Here is a 14,972-nt window from a genome sequence, read left to right as displayed (position 1 = left end):
TAAAGGTTCCCTTTTTCTCCACATCTTCACCAATACTTATTTCCTTGTCTTTTTGATTTTAGCCATTCTGTGAGGTATGAATTCGTATCTCATTTGGATTTGCATTTCCCTGAGTGATTAGTGACCTTGAGCATCTTTTCAAGTGTCTGTTGGCCCTCTGTATGTCTTCTTTGGAAAAATGTCTGTTCAAGTCCTCTGTCCTTTTTTAAATTGGATTATTTCGGGGTGGGGGGGGCGGGTGGTGTCGAATTGCTCTTCGTTGTAAGTTCTTTCAATATTTTGGATTTTAAACCCTAATCAGACATATCATTTGCAAAGTCTCCCATTTGGGGGTTGCCTTTGTGTTTTGTTGGTGGTTTCCTTCACTGTGCAGAAGCTTTTAATTTTGGTGTAAACAGTCTTGTTAAGAACCAGTGATCTCCTAGCTCTCGGGACATTGAAGGGCATGCACAATGTTCCCCCCAAAGTGTCTACTTTGTAAAGAGTGTCTCCTTAGTTACCTTGTTGCCTTCTGAAAATCATCTAGACAAAACTCTCTCCCACTAATGACTTTCAAAACCCTGTCATTACAGTGTTAGATCTTTCATAAGATAGTTCTCAATAGAAAATGAATTATATTTTATCAAATTCTCTTTTAGTTCTTGAATGATATCTCTTTATAAACATTTAAAATTTTTGCAACTCTGCATGCTAAAATGAAAATCTGCATGTCTAGAGTAGTTCCAATAGAAAATACATACTAGATGACTTTGTCATTAAAAAGACATAAAACCCAGAATTATCATAAAGTAACATTTCCATGTTTTTTACCATGAAAAAAGTTGGTGATGTCAATCTATTGACTATTCTAGGATTTCTAGTCAGGTTCTAAGGAAACTAGGTAGTAGGAAATCAGTAGCTCCACATGTGTCTTTCAAATCACTGAGATCACCTCAGTAACATCCCTCACTCACAGAGAGAAGGAAGGGAGCGGAGATGATATGGGAAAGAGCTTGCAGGTGTGGAAGTGACGCTGTGGCCCACGTCTTGGCTGACTTTCTGACCCATCATTTCCTCAATGCTGGTAAACATGGACAGATTACATGGAAACCATGTGGGCTGTTTTCTTAGAGCATATCAAATGGAGAGTTTTACCTATGGATTAAGGGTTACATTTAAAGAATGGGGCCTTTTCCCTATAATATTTAACAGACTTGTTTTTCATTATGCAATAAGATATTAAAACTTAAAGCAATTTTGTCCTGCACCCAGCCTCTTGTTCCCTGTAAGAATTTGAGCTCAGTAGTAGTCTTTTGGATTCTTCTGCTTCTTCAGTGGAAGCATGTGGAAAGATTCTGTACACTATCTGTGGAGCTATTTATGTAATAGATTGTTCTGTGCAACTCATGGAACACCACAAAACAAAAACCTCAGCCGCAGACGCCAGCTTTCTGACAATGCCAATACCTGACCTAAGGGGTCAGTCACACCATAAACTTCTGATTATAAGGATGAAAACTGTGGGGTGTAAATCAGGATCATCCCAACAGAGGAGTCGGAATAAGAAAAAGGAAAGGAGAAAGAAAAGAGGGAGAAAGCTGGTGCAGGATGCATCCGAGCAGGATTATTTTGCATTCTCAGAGCTATCCAAGTATAATTGTGGAGGAAACTGAAAAGCAACCTTTAAATGTAGCTGGTAGAAAAACATTGTTTTTGAAGGGAGTTGCCTCCCTCCTCTGAACTGGAGAGTCTTGACAGCAAATGCTTGCTGGGGATCATGATTTAATAATTACAATTGAAAGGGTTGGTTAAGAATGACTGACTGGCATCACGAAACAAATGAAAGATGACGAGGGTGGATTTTGAGCTCCAAATCTCCCATGCCAGGGAAGCGTTCGACCCTGTCTCTGCCTGGGTGTGCCTGGGGCCTCCTCTATTTGAGCCGTCATATTTCTAGCCATTCACCTATCATCTTCTGCATTTCATTGTTACCCTGTACTGATTCAAGACGGAGCCACAGTGGATTCTTTTATAAATGTGTTGTTTTTAACTGTTGCCGAGAAGCCTGTCCCTCTGCAACAGCCTACGATAGACAGGCTCCCTTTTAACTGTATTTCCCCAGCTGAAGTGATATCTGCTACTAATTTGCTTCTGCACAAATGTGTGTCAGATAAAACCTTACAGAAGGGTCGGTCTTCTTGCTCAGCTGTACACCACAATGGGAGTGTGGATTATATAAAACATTCTGACATTTTGGCAGAAAGACAACAACTTGTAAAATGGGGCGGACGGGGTGGGGGGAGTGGAAATGAACCACTCTCTATAAATCATTGATTCTGTGTGATCCCATTAGATAATCCTTAGTGTTTCATGTCCACTCTAACAGATTAAACTTGAGATAAACTTGAGATGCTGCTGGGAGGCAGCATCTATAGAACATATATACTTTCAGGGGAATCCTTGGGTACGATTTTGTCTGTATACATGACTTACAAAGATTCATAAATACAGTAAGAAAATGTAATAAGACATACATTAAAGTTGTTTAAACATCAGACAGAAGGAAAATAGAATGAATAATCAACGGGCCAAAGAGTGAAGTCAGTACAAAATATATCCATGAAGTCATAAATATTTGCAAGTAATGACCGCAAAGTAGTCTCTGAGCTTTCTAGTAGCCCCCATAAAGAAGCAACCATTGCAATAGTTCGGTCATTCCAGATTTATAATCCTGGACATGACTAGTTAGAGGAATATACAGAATTTTATTCAGTGAACCTTCAAATATAACTGTTTCATGTTCAAATTTGTATACCCAATTCTAGGCATACTTTATCCCTGGCTGAAGAGGGAAAACTTAAACATTTATTGCATGAAAAGGTTAATACACATCCTAGGTCAAATCTGACAATAATGAGATAATAGCCTCCTAATATCTCCTTGAAATTCTTTAGCAGAATTCACTGTTTATGGTCACCTTATGGTCAATTCACCTATCTATGGTCATAACCAATTCAGAATGGTTCCCATCTAGACCCTTGCAGACCTTCTTTACTGGTTTGTTAAACATGTTTGTTTGTACTCAGTATTATGCAAAGAATCCAGAATTATTTTATTGGTATTTTATAAGTAACTGCTTGAGGATGGAAGTCCCCAAACCTTGTTATTCCAATTATAAATTTAGTGCATTTTAATATATTATTATATATTACAATATCTATTTGGCAGATTCTTATTTTTAAAGTTTATTCTTCATAAGCATAAGATGGCAAGGTGCAAAGAAAACAGTGCAACACCATTTATAGTATGTGTGTGTGCACTTATCTGTTAGAGTCATGAATTCATAATCTCATTCACATGTAAAATGTATATGGTTAAAATATGAATAACAGCATGAAAGAGAAGGAAACAGGTCAGAAATACTGAGAAGGAAAAGAAAACAAATTTTAAAAATGTATTGTTCAAGCCATTTAGAGTAATATTTTGTTTCTGATTCTTTATCAAAAGCACAAAGCAGTTGCTGAATATGAGCATAATTGTATGTGCCTCTTTATTTGCAATAATTTTATTTTGGCATTTCGAATTGAATCACCCATTAAGATATTAGTTTAGTTGCTGAATGTATTAAATCATTTGAAACAAATCATGTAAGGGGATAGACATACTTCTGAAGAAATCTGTTCTGAGTAAGACAAGTGTACTTCATTTTAACAAGGCATTCACAAGTCCATTGCTGGATTCCAAAACATTTCCACTGTGTTGCATTCACACAACTAGTCTATAAATGTACCAATTTAGTTCTGACACATCAAGCATAAATTTGAGTTTGAAAGTCTCACTTGACTGAGTTTTACAGGTGTCCATATTGTTCTATGATAAAAGGTGACATTCGGGCCATCATGGATAAGCGTGTGCTGTATCTTAAAAATGCTCACAATTTCCTTTTGTTCTGGTTCAGTTTTGGTGTCTAGATCATCTTGCACCTATTAGCAATTTCATTTCACCATCATGCCTGTACAGTAGTATATTTCACAGGGTGTTAGCTGGATATATTTCATCCAGACTCTACGTATTTTGCCCAACCAACGTGTCAGAGCACTAGACCTGGCTTAGAGGTCACTTTTGTAATCCGTGAGGAAAATAAAACATGGGAGCTCAGTAGCACACACATCTACAATCAGCAGTAGTCTTCTTCTCTGATAGAGATTGCAACTTATGAAAGGGAACATGCAGAGTATAAATGAGAAAAGAGCTAACCAGCCAGATCAGCCAAATAAACCCTGGTGATTGCTGGAGTGAGAGATCACATCCAGACTGACCTAATGTCCAGTCATGAGTTATATAAGTATTTCTGGAATGTTAAATGGAGAAAAAAAATGACCAGGAAGGAGCAAGAGATAGCACTAGGGCAACGATATAATTTATTACTAAGACTAGAATAATTATGATCATAAAAGAGGGTGATACTAACAATTACACTGGGAAAACAAACATAAACCAGAACTATCCTGGGAAAACTGGAATGCATGATGCCCCCTGGACAGCCCAGTAACTTGGAAACCTGACCAAAAAAAAAATGTACAGTCCTTATAAATCAGTAAACCATGAGAAATCTAAGTTTAGGACTGCACTGGGGAACAGGAAAGTCAGTATGATTAGTAATATTTGGGGAAATATTTTCAGTTGCCTATAATTGAAGAGTTGCCTATAATTGCCTATAATTAGAATCGGAAACTCGTACCAGTGCAAATGAAGATACCCTGGGAGGTAAACAAAGTGAAAGTAAATAAGGTCCTTACTTCTTCCACTTGGGGTATATTTGGTATTAACTCTTTCTGGCCACTAGGGGACCACTTAGTACTTTGCACGTTGCCTTGAACCGCTTTATACCATTCTGCTCATAGACTAAAGAAAGACCACCGGATGCTAATTATGTCAGGGTCGTGTGTCATCTCTTGCCTATACAGCACATGCTGGTAATTGATTATATGATACTGTTGCCTAGGGGCTTCAAGTGTCTTAGTTTGGTTTGTTCCAACTCACGGACTTCTTAGATGTGTCTGAAATCTTTGGCGTATCCAGACAAATGCCTGGGCAGAGCTTCACACGGTAAGAATTGGATCCGTATTTTTCTTTTTTTGATTTGGATAACAGCCCTGTCTGGGAACTTCCCTAGCCCTTCCCTAACTATTGAACTCTGATTTCAGGTAATAATTTGAGTTTAGAAATAACAAAAAAAAAATTAATTACAATTATTACATACCTACTAGGTACCAAGTGCTGTGTATTTATATCTGAACACTTTTTTCTAATCCTATAATTTCTCCCAAGAAAGCGTTTTTTTTTTTTCCCTCTCATATTAGAGATGAAAACACTGAGACTTTGGTTGAATTTCTTACCCCAGGTCTAAGACTATACAGATAGGCCAAAGATGAAATTTCAATCATTGTCCTAAGTTTATACGATTTCACCTGTCCCACAACAGAAAGGGAGAAAAGACAACTAGTCACCTGGTTCTCGTCATGATGTCCATGAATCCTTTTTTTGTTTTTTTTAATATATGAAATTTATTATCAAATTGGTTTCCATACAACACCCAGTGCTCATCCCAAAAGATGCCCTCTTCAATACCCATCAACTACCCTCCTCTCCCTCCCACCCTCCATCAACCCTCAGTTTGTTCTCAGTTGATGTCCATGAATCCTAATTCCAAGCAGAAATGCACAGAATTGTCTCACTGAGAATTTGCTATGGACTCTGTACAGAAAACCCTACACTGTGACATCTGCCTCACAAGCCCCCGGACATCTTCCATCATCACCTACTGAATGGGGAATTCAGGCTGTCATCCTGGAAAGTAGCTCTGTGCCACCTTAGACACAGAGTTACCAAGGCACGGGTGGAATGCTAAGGCATGAGCACTCTCAAAAATCTCACTGCCTGACATTATTTGATGTGCATATTGGACATTTTGTTTGATTGTTTTTAATTCTTTTAATTTTACTATAATTGCATATAGTTTTTATCTACAGTATGATACATAGATAGATGATAGATGATCGGTAGGTAGGTAGATATAGATAGATAGATAGATAGATAGATAGATAGATAGGTAGATAGATAGAGATAGATAAATGATAGTTTGCTTCAAGGCTTGTGCCATATGTCTAGTGACAGGTCACTTCATGTGAAAATTCTGAAGCAAGCGCACCCACTAACCTCGAGTATTACACTGTCATTATAGTCACTATATTGTGACTTTTTTAAAGATTTAAAGTAAAGCCATGAAAGGATAAGATCATATCTTATTCATCTCTGAATTCCCAATCCTCAGCATACCTTCTGGCACATACTTCCTGACAAACAGCAATTTAAAAAGAGAGAAAAAAAAGTGCCACCCATCTATCACCTGAATGCCAATTTCATTTCCAGTGGAAAATCCAGTGCCTTCCCCTGAAATTTCCAGCGAGGCCTCTAGCTACAATTTCTTCTCGAAAATACTTGCCTACAACAACTTCTGTGCCCTGCATGGGGCATCTGCTCTTTTACCTCTGCCCCAAGATCGACCCCAATAGCCTTTCCACAGAGATGTTTTATATCCTAGCAACACAAACACAAACCATTAAAATTGAATATTAGATATCCTTGAGCTGACCAGAACTGCAACTATGTTGCCGTGTTTCCCTGTCATCAGTTCTCTCTTGTCTACTCTCTGTTCTGGGCACTATAAGCGTCTGTTCGTTTCTAGTAGACAACATTTGAGCTATTTCTTTTGTTTCCTTTCCTCTGGCTATTCCAGGTGCTAAGGTATCACCTGCAGTCCTAAGGGATATACAGAATTATTTTCAGAGATTAAAGTCTTTGCCAACTCTTAAGATAAAATATAAGTTTTAATCTCATAATGCAAGGAAGGAAAGAAAGGAATGGGAAGACAGAGGGGGAAAATGAGGAGAGCAGAGTGGGGAGAGGACTATGGAAGCCACTTACAGCCCGTGGCTGCTGTGTAAGTATGCAGGGAAATTGTGTTTCAGTCTCAAAACTATGATAAGCCTCTTACTAAATCATATAGCTGACTTGGGGAACAGGCTTCCTTTCTTTCTTTCTGTCCCTGCCTCCTGCTCCTCTCTCTTTAATGACATGGGATCAACATAAACAGCACTATTTTAAGTACACATGCGTATTTTTCTACATATGTAGACACCCGTGAAACTGTCATCTCAATCAGCAGAACGAATGTAGCCACCATCCCAACACATCCCCAGCCCCTTTGTAAACCCATTAGACCTTACCCTGTCCTCAAGAAATCACTCATCTGCTTTCTGTCACTATAAATTAGTTTGCATTCTCTAGGATTTCATATAAATGAGATCGTATAGCATTAACTCTTTTTTTCAGTCAACATAATTATTCTGAGATCCATCATGTTTTCCATACATAAATAGCTCATTGTTTTCTTTGCTGTGGAATTCCATTGTATGCATATATCCATATTTGTTCATCTGTTCACCTATTCATGAATATTGAGGTTATTTCCAGTTTGGCTATTACAAACAAGACCAATAAGAATATGATATGTTTTCATTTTTCCTGGGTAAATATCTAAAAGTGGAATGGCTGGATCATATGACAGGCAAGCATTTAACATTTTAAGAAACCACCAAACTGTTTTCCGAAGTGGTTGTACCATTTCGTGTCCCCGCCAGCACTGTATGAGAGTTCTAGTTCCTCTGCATCCTTGTCTATATTAAGTATGGTCAGCCTTTGAAATTTTAGCCCTTCTGATAGTTGTGTGATGGTATCTTGTGGTGCTTTTAACTTGCAGTTCCCTCATGTCTAACGTTGTTCAGCATTTTTTCACATGCTTAAATGCCATCCATGTATCTTCTTTGGTAAGCTATCTGTTCAAATGTTTGCCCATTTTTAATTGGGGTGTTTGTTTTCTCATTATTGGATTTTAAAGTTCTTTATCCTAGATTTAATTCTTTAACAGATAAAAGCTTTGCAAATATTTTCCACCAGTCTATGGCTAGTCATTTCATTTACTTAACAGTGTCTTTTAAAGGGCAGTTGGGTGGCTCAGTCAGTTAAGCACCCAGCTCTGGAGGTCATGATTTCACAGTCATGAGGTAAAGCCCCACGTTGGGCTCTGTGCTAAGAGTGGAACCTGTTTAAGATTCTCTCTCTCCCTCTCCCTCTGCCCCTCTCCTGCTCACACTCTCTATAAAATGAAATGTAATATGAAATGAAATGAAATGAAAGGCATAAGTTTTTAATTTTAAAGAAGTATAAATTATCAATTTGTTCTATTATGGATCCCCCCTTTTTTGGAAATATATAAGAGATCTTTACCTACACCAAGGTCACTAAATTTTCTCCTTTGTTTTCTTCCAGAAGTTCTACTCTTTTAGGTTTTGTGGTTATTTTTATCATCCATTTGACTTATTTTTTTATATATTATAAGAAGTATGAGCCAAAGTTCATTTTTTTGTGTAGGGGTCAAAGTTCATTTTTTTGTTTATGGATATCCAGGCTCTTTGCTGACAAGAATATTTTTCTCCACTGAATTGGCATTATACTTTTGTCAAAAATCAGTTGTCCATAGACCCTCTAATTTGTTTCATTGCTCTATTGTCTATATTGATACTAATACCACACTGTCATAATTTCTGTACCTTTATAAGTCCTAATATTGAAAGTGTTCTCCCACCAACTTTGTTCTTTTTTTCCCACATAAGTGTTAAAATCAGCTTTTCAATATTTACCAAAAAAAAAAAAAACCCACCATGATTTTGATTGGAATTGCATCAAATTTATAGATCAATTTTGGGAGGACTAATACCTAAATAATATTAACTCGTTCAACCCATGAAGAGTACATCTTTTCATTTATTTATATCTCCCTTAATTTCTCCCAAAAGTATTTTATTGTTTTTAATGCACAGGTCTTTCATATATTTTGTCAGATTTATATCTAAGTATTTTACATTTTTCATGCTATACTATAATACATGAGATATTTTTAATGTTCAGTTGTAAGAGTCTATTGTTAATATATTCAAATACATTTGCATATAAATCTTATATCCAGAAATCTTCAAAAGTCACTTATTATTTAGAGTTCTTATCGATTCTATGTGATTTTGTATACAAATAATCATGTGAAAATGCAAATGAAAGTTTTACTTCTTCCTTCCTTATCTGGATAACTTTTCTTTCTTTTTCTTACTTGACTCTGCTGGCTTGAATCTCCAATTGGATTTTTTTTTTTTTGCTTTTTTTTGTTTGTTTGTTTTTAATTTATTTTTTTTAAGAGAGAGTGTGTGCACTCACAAGCATGGGGAGGGACAGACAGAGAGTAAGCAGGGCTTCATGCGCAGCATGGAGCCTGACGTGGGGCTTAATCCCATGATGCTGAGATCATGACCTGAGCCAAAATCAAGAGTCAGATGCTTAACCAACTGAGCCACCCAGGTGCCCCTCCAATGCATTGTTGAATAGAAGTGGTGAGAGTAAGCATCCTTGTCTTTTTCCTAGTTCTAGGAGGAAAACATTCAGCCTTTCATCATTAAGTGTGTTAGCTACTGTCATCAGATTGAGTACATTTCTAATCCTGGTTTCCTGAGAGATTTTGTTTTTTCCTTAATGGGGAATGATTTTGTTGGATTTTGTCAAATACTTTTTCTAGTGAGATGATCATAAGCATTTTCTTTTTTGGATATCGAAATGTCAAACCACCTTTGAATTCCCGTGGTCAGCCCTGCTTGGTCATGATGTATTATCCTTTATGTGTGTGTGTGTGTGTATACATATATGTATGTATATGTGTACATATACATATATGTATATACACACATATATATAGTTGGATTTTATTTGTTTAAATGTTATTTAGAATTTTTTGCACCTGTGCTCATGAAGAATATTGGGCTATCATTTTCTTTCCTTGCAATATCTTTGATAGGGTGCAGGCTAATTCTGACCTCATAAAATGAATTGGGAAGTAACCTCTCCATTTTAAAGGGAAAAAACATACACCCACAGTATTCTGATTTTTGGAGCCATAAATATCCAATCCTCCATGTTTAAAAGGAGTTATTTTGTGACCTCCTTTTCTTTTACGTATTTCTCATATGATATGCTCTCCAGAACCTGACTTTTATGCTCTTTATCTTGAAAAGTGACAAACTTCTACACTCCTTCTTAAAAATGGGACTCTGAGAAGAACACAGCTTAGCAACATTTTCTTATCACTTTATTGAACAGTAGGACTTTCACATCCTTTAGTCTTGTCATTTAACTTTTATTAATGCAGCCAAAGATGGCTTTACTACAAACTAAATCCTTTTCCATCATCACTGCCATAAAGCCATGTTATAATGTCACAACAAGAGCCCAAATGAAAGGATCCTATCCTTCTATCCTTGAGAGTAAACTTTACTATGCCTTTATCCAAATAGAGAAGGATTCTTCTTAAAACACGCATGCAGGACAGATCTAAGGAATGCAAACCTCTTACCCTTTGGCTGGTGACTACAACCAAATAAAAAAAAAATCTATGAATACAAAGAAAGCCTGTTGTTGGGAAGTCCTCCAAGGTGGCCTTTATAAGAAGCCTTGGACAGCAAGTTACTAGCCAAAGACCAGATCTAGGCATCATGAGAAAATTGGAGGCTAAGTGTGATTGGACAACTGTAGGTATTGGCACCAACAGAACAATTCTTTTCTCTTGTTTGTATGAGTCTTTTGATTTAAAACAATAATATTTGTTACTTGTACTTTGACCTAAGTAAATCAAAAAAAGACTGGCTTGATATGAAAAGAGACTCTTATTCAGTGTCTCAGGAGTAGCATACTTTATCTTGAGACGATTGGTAGTAACTGTCTCCTAATTACAGGCTGTATGCCAATAAGACATGGAGCAACTAAGATGAGAAATTCAAGAGTTAACTTTTATCTCAAATTTACTGACCTCTGGTAGACCATGAGCTGTAAAGAAATTTAACAGATATTTGGTAAATAATAGATAATGTATAAGTGTTTGCTACATAAGCGAGTAAGTAACTAACATAACAACAAAGTGACAGAATGAATGAATGGGTCGGTCCTGTCATCATCCAGGATAAAGGGACAAAGAAACAGATGGTACCATCAAATTAGAGCAATTCAAGGAGGGCTTATATACAAGCACCGATTACAAAGACATGAGTAAGCTATAGCAGAAACAAAGGATGGTGCAGAAATCCTGGGCCAATAGTAGTGGAGCTGTTGCCACCTCCAGACCTAAAGGAGAGGGAGAAGGCATGGAAGCCCATTGATGTAATCTGTACAGATCAGCCTACCAAAGCAGAGAGTGGGGAGGAGAAGGGTGGAGAGAGGGTCTCAAGGAATAAGCAGAGGATATTCATTACAAATAGGCTTTGCACCAGGCCTAAGAGCAATCAGCTCCAGAAAAGGAATGCTACCAATGCAACAGGTTGATCTTCAAGCTGTGGAAGGAGTGTCTAAATAAGCTGATATAAACAGGCATAAAAGAAAATATAGCTCAAATGGTGTCTAGGGCACAAGGACACCAAAATGTTGATAATACTCCCTCAGAAAAGTGTCTGACCTCAAATTTACCAAAGACCAGATTTCAAGCAGATCAACTGTAGGGATTTGATACCTTTCCTCTGATAGCAACCAGGAGGTGGTAGAGACCAATAAAGGGAACTTTAAAAATGGTCCTGAGTTGGTATACTGTTAACCATGTTAGTATACTGTTGGTTATTTTTTAACTAAAAAAAAAAGTTCTTTTAAAACCTAATTTCTTAAACCATTGTCAAAGTGAGAATTCTGAACTAAAAAAGAACATAAGAGTCCACTATACTGGTATCCAAAATCAAAGTCTCCTCCAGGCAAATTTACGATTATGATTTAATATCAGACAGGCAGTGGCCTCTAATCTCTCAGCTCATGCCTTTCCCCTTTTACTCATGTTAGTGTAGTGATAAATGATGTAGAATTTCTGAGAGAGAGAGAGAGAAAATTATGCCCAATATAAAAAGTGGTTGAAAAAGCTGATTACAGAGTCATTAGCCCCTGTGGGCTCATTTTATTGCTATAAAGTCATCATTCAAGTAGACATATATTTAGCTTCTGTGGCCTTCGTTTGTGGTAAGCAAAATAATCTCAGACAAAAAAAAGGGAGCCCAAGTTCAAACTTCCTATTTTTAGCGATGTGACAACCAATTTGCTAAATTAGAAAAGCCCAGCGCAGAAGCAGAGGAATGTCATCAGTTTGCATTCCTTGTACTGTGTGCTGCTCAGACCACATCTAGGGACAGGTTTACTCCTAGATCACATGTTCTATTTGGAACACCTGGAATCCAACATGTGGCCAGAAAAAGATACCAAAGATGGCGAGGAACTTATACACACCTTGACACTGAGAAACAGTTGAAGGAACTGGACATATTTAGTCTAGGAAATAGAAGCCTATATGGAACAAAAAGTCTTTTGATTTAATTTTTGGACTTACTGTGGAAAACAGATTGATTTATTCTCTAGCTAGTTCAAATAATTTATGGAAAAACACTTCCAATTCAAGGTGAAACATTTATTCATTCATTCATTCATTCATTCAATATTTATGGACCAAATATAATTTTTCTACTATTGTGCTAGGTTCTAAAAGCTAAAGAAGAATTTATCAGCAAACACTGATTTTAAAAATTGTGAACTCTAGGGACACCTGGGTGGCTTAGTCGGTTGAGTGTCTGACTTCAGCTCAGGTCATGATCTCACAGTTTGTGGGTTCAAACCCCACATCAGGCTCTGTGCTGACAGCTCAGAACCTGAAGCCTGCTTCAGATTCTGTGTCTCGCCCTCTCTCTCCACCCCACCCCTGCTTGTGCTCTGTCTCTCTCCCCCTCAAATAAATAAACATTAAAAAAAATTTTTTTTAATTGTGAACTCTTACTTGTGGGTCTGTAGTCAAACACTATCTGTGAGTGGTAGTATAGAAGGTAGAATGTTTGTGTTTCTTATTTTAATGTGCACACAAATCACCTGGGAAACTGAATATCCACAGGTTCTAATGCAGTAGATCTGGGGTGGGGCCTGAGATTGTACATTTCCAGTAAGTTCCCTGTTGATCCAGACGCTGCTGGTCTGTGGGCCATTCTTTGATTTAGCACAGCATTAAGGTCATTGCCTCTCCTATATTCTCTGATTTTACTGAGAATCAGCAGACCTATTTTGTGTCATCTCAGATGTGATGTGTCATCTTTCAGATAAAGAAACAAAATTACAAGACGTTTTTGGTCAGACATCTGTCACTAGAAGAGTGAGGTTTGGTGCTGCATCCCACTTTGCAACTGCATCCTGGTTAAGCTGTTTTGCCCACCCTTTTAGTATAAATTGCAAGCCATGTGAAAAGAACACACCAGTACACAATCTCCATTCAAAATCTTAGTTCTGAGATACTCTCCTTGACCTTTGCTCATGTTCATCCCATCCCGTCATAGTCCCATCTTATGCTCTAATTCCCTAGTACTGAAATTTTGTTTGCCCTTCAGAAGTGACATTTAGGGCATTTTTTTTTTTCAGGTTCAACCTTGGAGTAGTTCAGCGATGATCTTGGTATCTTCCCTATTACTTTTTACCTACTGTGAGGACCCAGGCTTCTCAGTAAACATTCTTGCCCTTCAGCTCAGAATCAGTCTCCTTAAAACAGTTTCTGCCACTATCCTGAGTAGGAATTGAATACATTGAGGCTATTGAGATCAATTTGCCATCTCAGGTGGCCCAGAATGATTGCAGATTTCCAGAAATTATTAGGAAGGTGGAGTTTATCCAATATAATTTCCAAACACAGTCTATTTTTTTCTGTAAGTGAAAAAGTGTGAGGAGAATACTGATAAAAACTGATACTAGAGATTCATCTAAGTAATGATAGTTACAATCCTTGGGAAGGATGATTCTTCAGAAGATAAACTAAGAGTTTACAAGTTTAGAAATGTATTCCATTTTATAGGCAAATTCTCCAAATTACCTCTTATCAAAAATTCATCCTTAGGTGTTTCCATACAGTTTTAATAAATTTGACTACTAAACTGAATAAAAGACACTAGAAAAACATACAATCATTGAGAGAAACTGGAGTGATTTTAATAAGAATGAGCTAATTTTTAATCAGTCTAAACAATGTCCTTCAATTTGCAGAATATATTCAAATAGAGCAACCCAGAGGGGTGGCCATTCCCTCTCATATTCATGCCCACCATCTATGAACTATGACAGAGTTTCTTGTCTGAAGACTCCCCTCCCACTAATACCTTGTATTCTGTTATTTGCTATGTATTAGACTTGGTTCCCCCCCCCCCCCCCGCCAAAAAAAATTCTAAGCTCTTACAGGTAAAGCCTTTGTTTGATTCTTCCTTTGAATTTTCCTCAGCACTGGGCAGTAAACAATACTTATTGTTTTATTAACAAGTATAAACAAAACTTATTGTTTTATTATTAAAGATGTTAAAACAAATTATTTTACCTGCAAGAGATATTACATCTGCTTTCCATTTGGTAAGAAGTGACTCACTTGGAACTGGTGCTCAGGGGGCAGAAAATTGTAAATATGGCAGAGACATTTTGGACTACTGTTTTGAGTTCTAGAAAAAAAGGCAAGGCAAAGATTCTCTGGGACAAATGTGTGCAGTCAACTGGGTTAGAGGAAGGAGGCTGGGCAGGGTCTTTACTGTCATTCCACCATATTGCCTGTGGTATCCACTGCTTCAAAACTACTATGACCCCTACTTGCACATAAAAACAAAAGGGTGTGAGGACACCTTGCTACTAAGGCGTTCAAGAAGAAAGACAGGTTTGTGTCTTATATGTACCATGTTTGTGTGGTGATCATTTGAAATACTTCAAAATCTGTAAGGATTTGTGACCCTGTAAGGAATCAGTAGCCATGTGCTTTCCTGTTTCTCTTTTCAGAACAAAGTTGTGTCATTCTC

General features: G+C 37.3%; 1 protein-coding gene across 1 annotated transcript in view; it reads left to right on the top strand.

Moving 5' to 3' along the window:
- The window catches only part of CCDC178 (coiled-coil domain containing 178), a 463,104-nt gene that overhangs the window by 429,730 nt on the left and 18,402 nt on the right, over positions 1–14,972 (top strand). The window lies entirely within an intron of this gene.

Source organism: Panthera tigris, chromosome D3 (assembly GCF_018350195.1).
Source record: "Panthera tigris isolate Pti1 chromosome D3, P.tigris_Pti1_mat1.1, whole genome shotgun sequence".
In the NCBI taxonomy this organism is placed as follows: Eukaryota; Metazoa; Chordata; class Mammalia; order Carnivora; family Felidae; genus Panthera; species Panthera tigris.
Note: the sequence above shows the minus strand (reverse complement) of the source record. Positions and strands in the feature narration are given on the sequence as shown.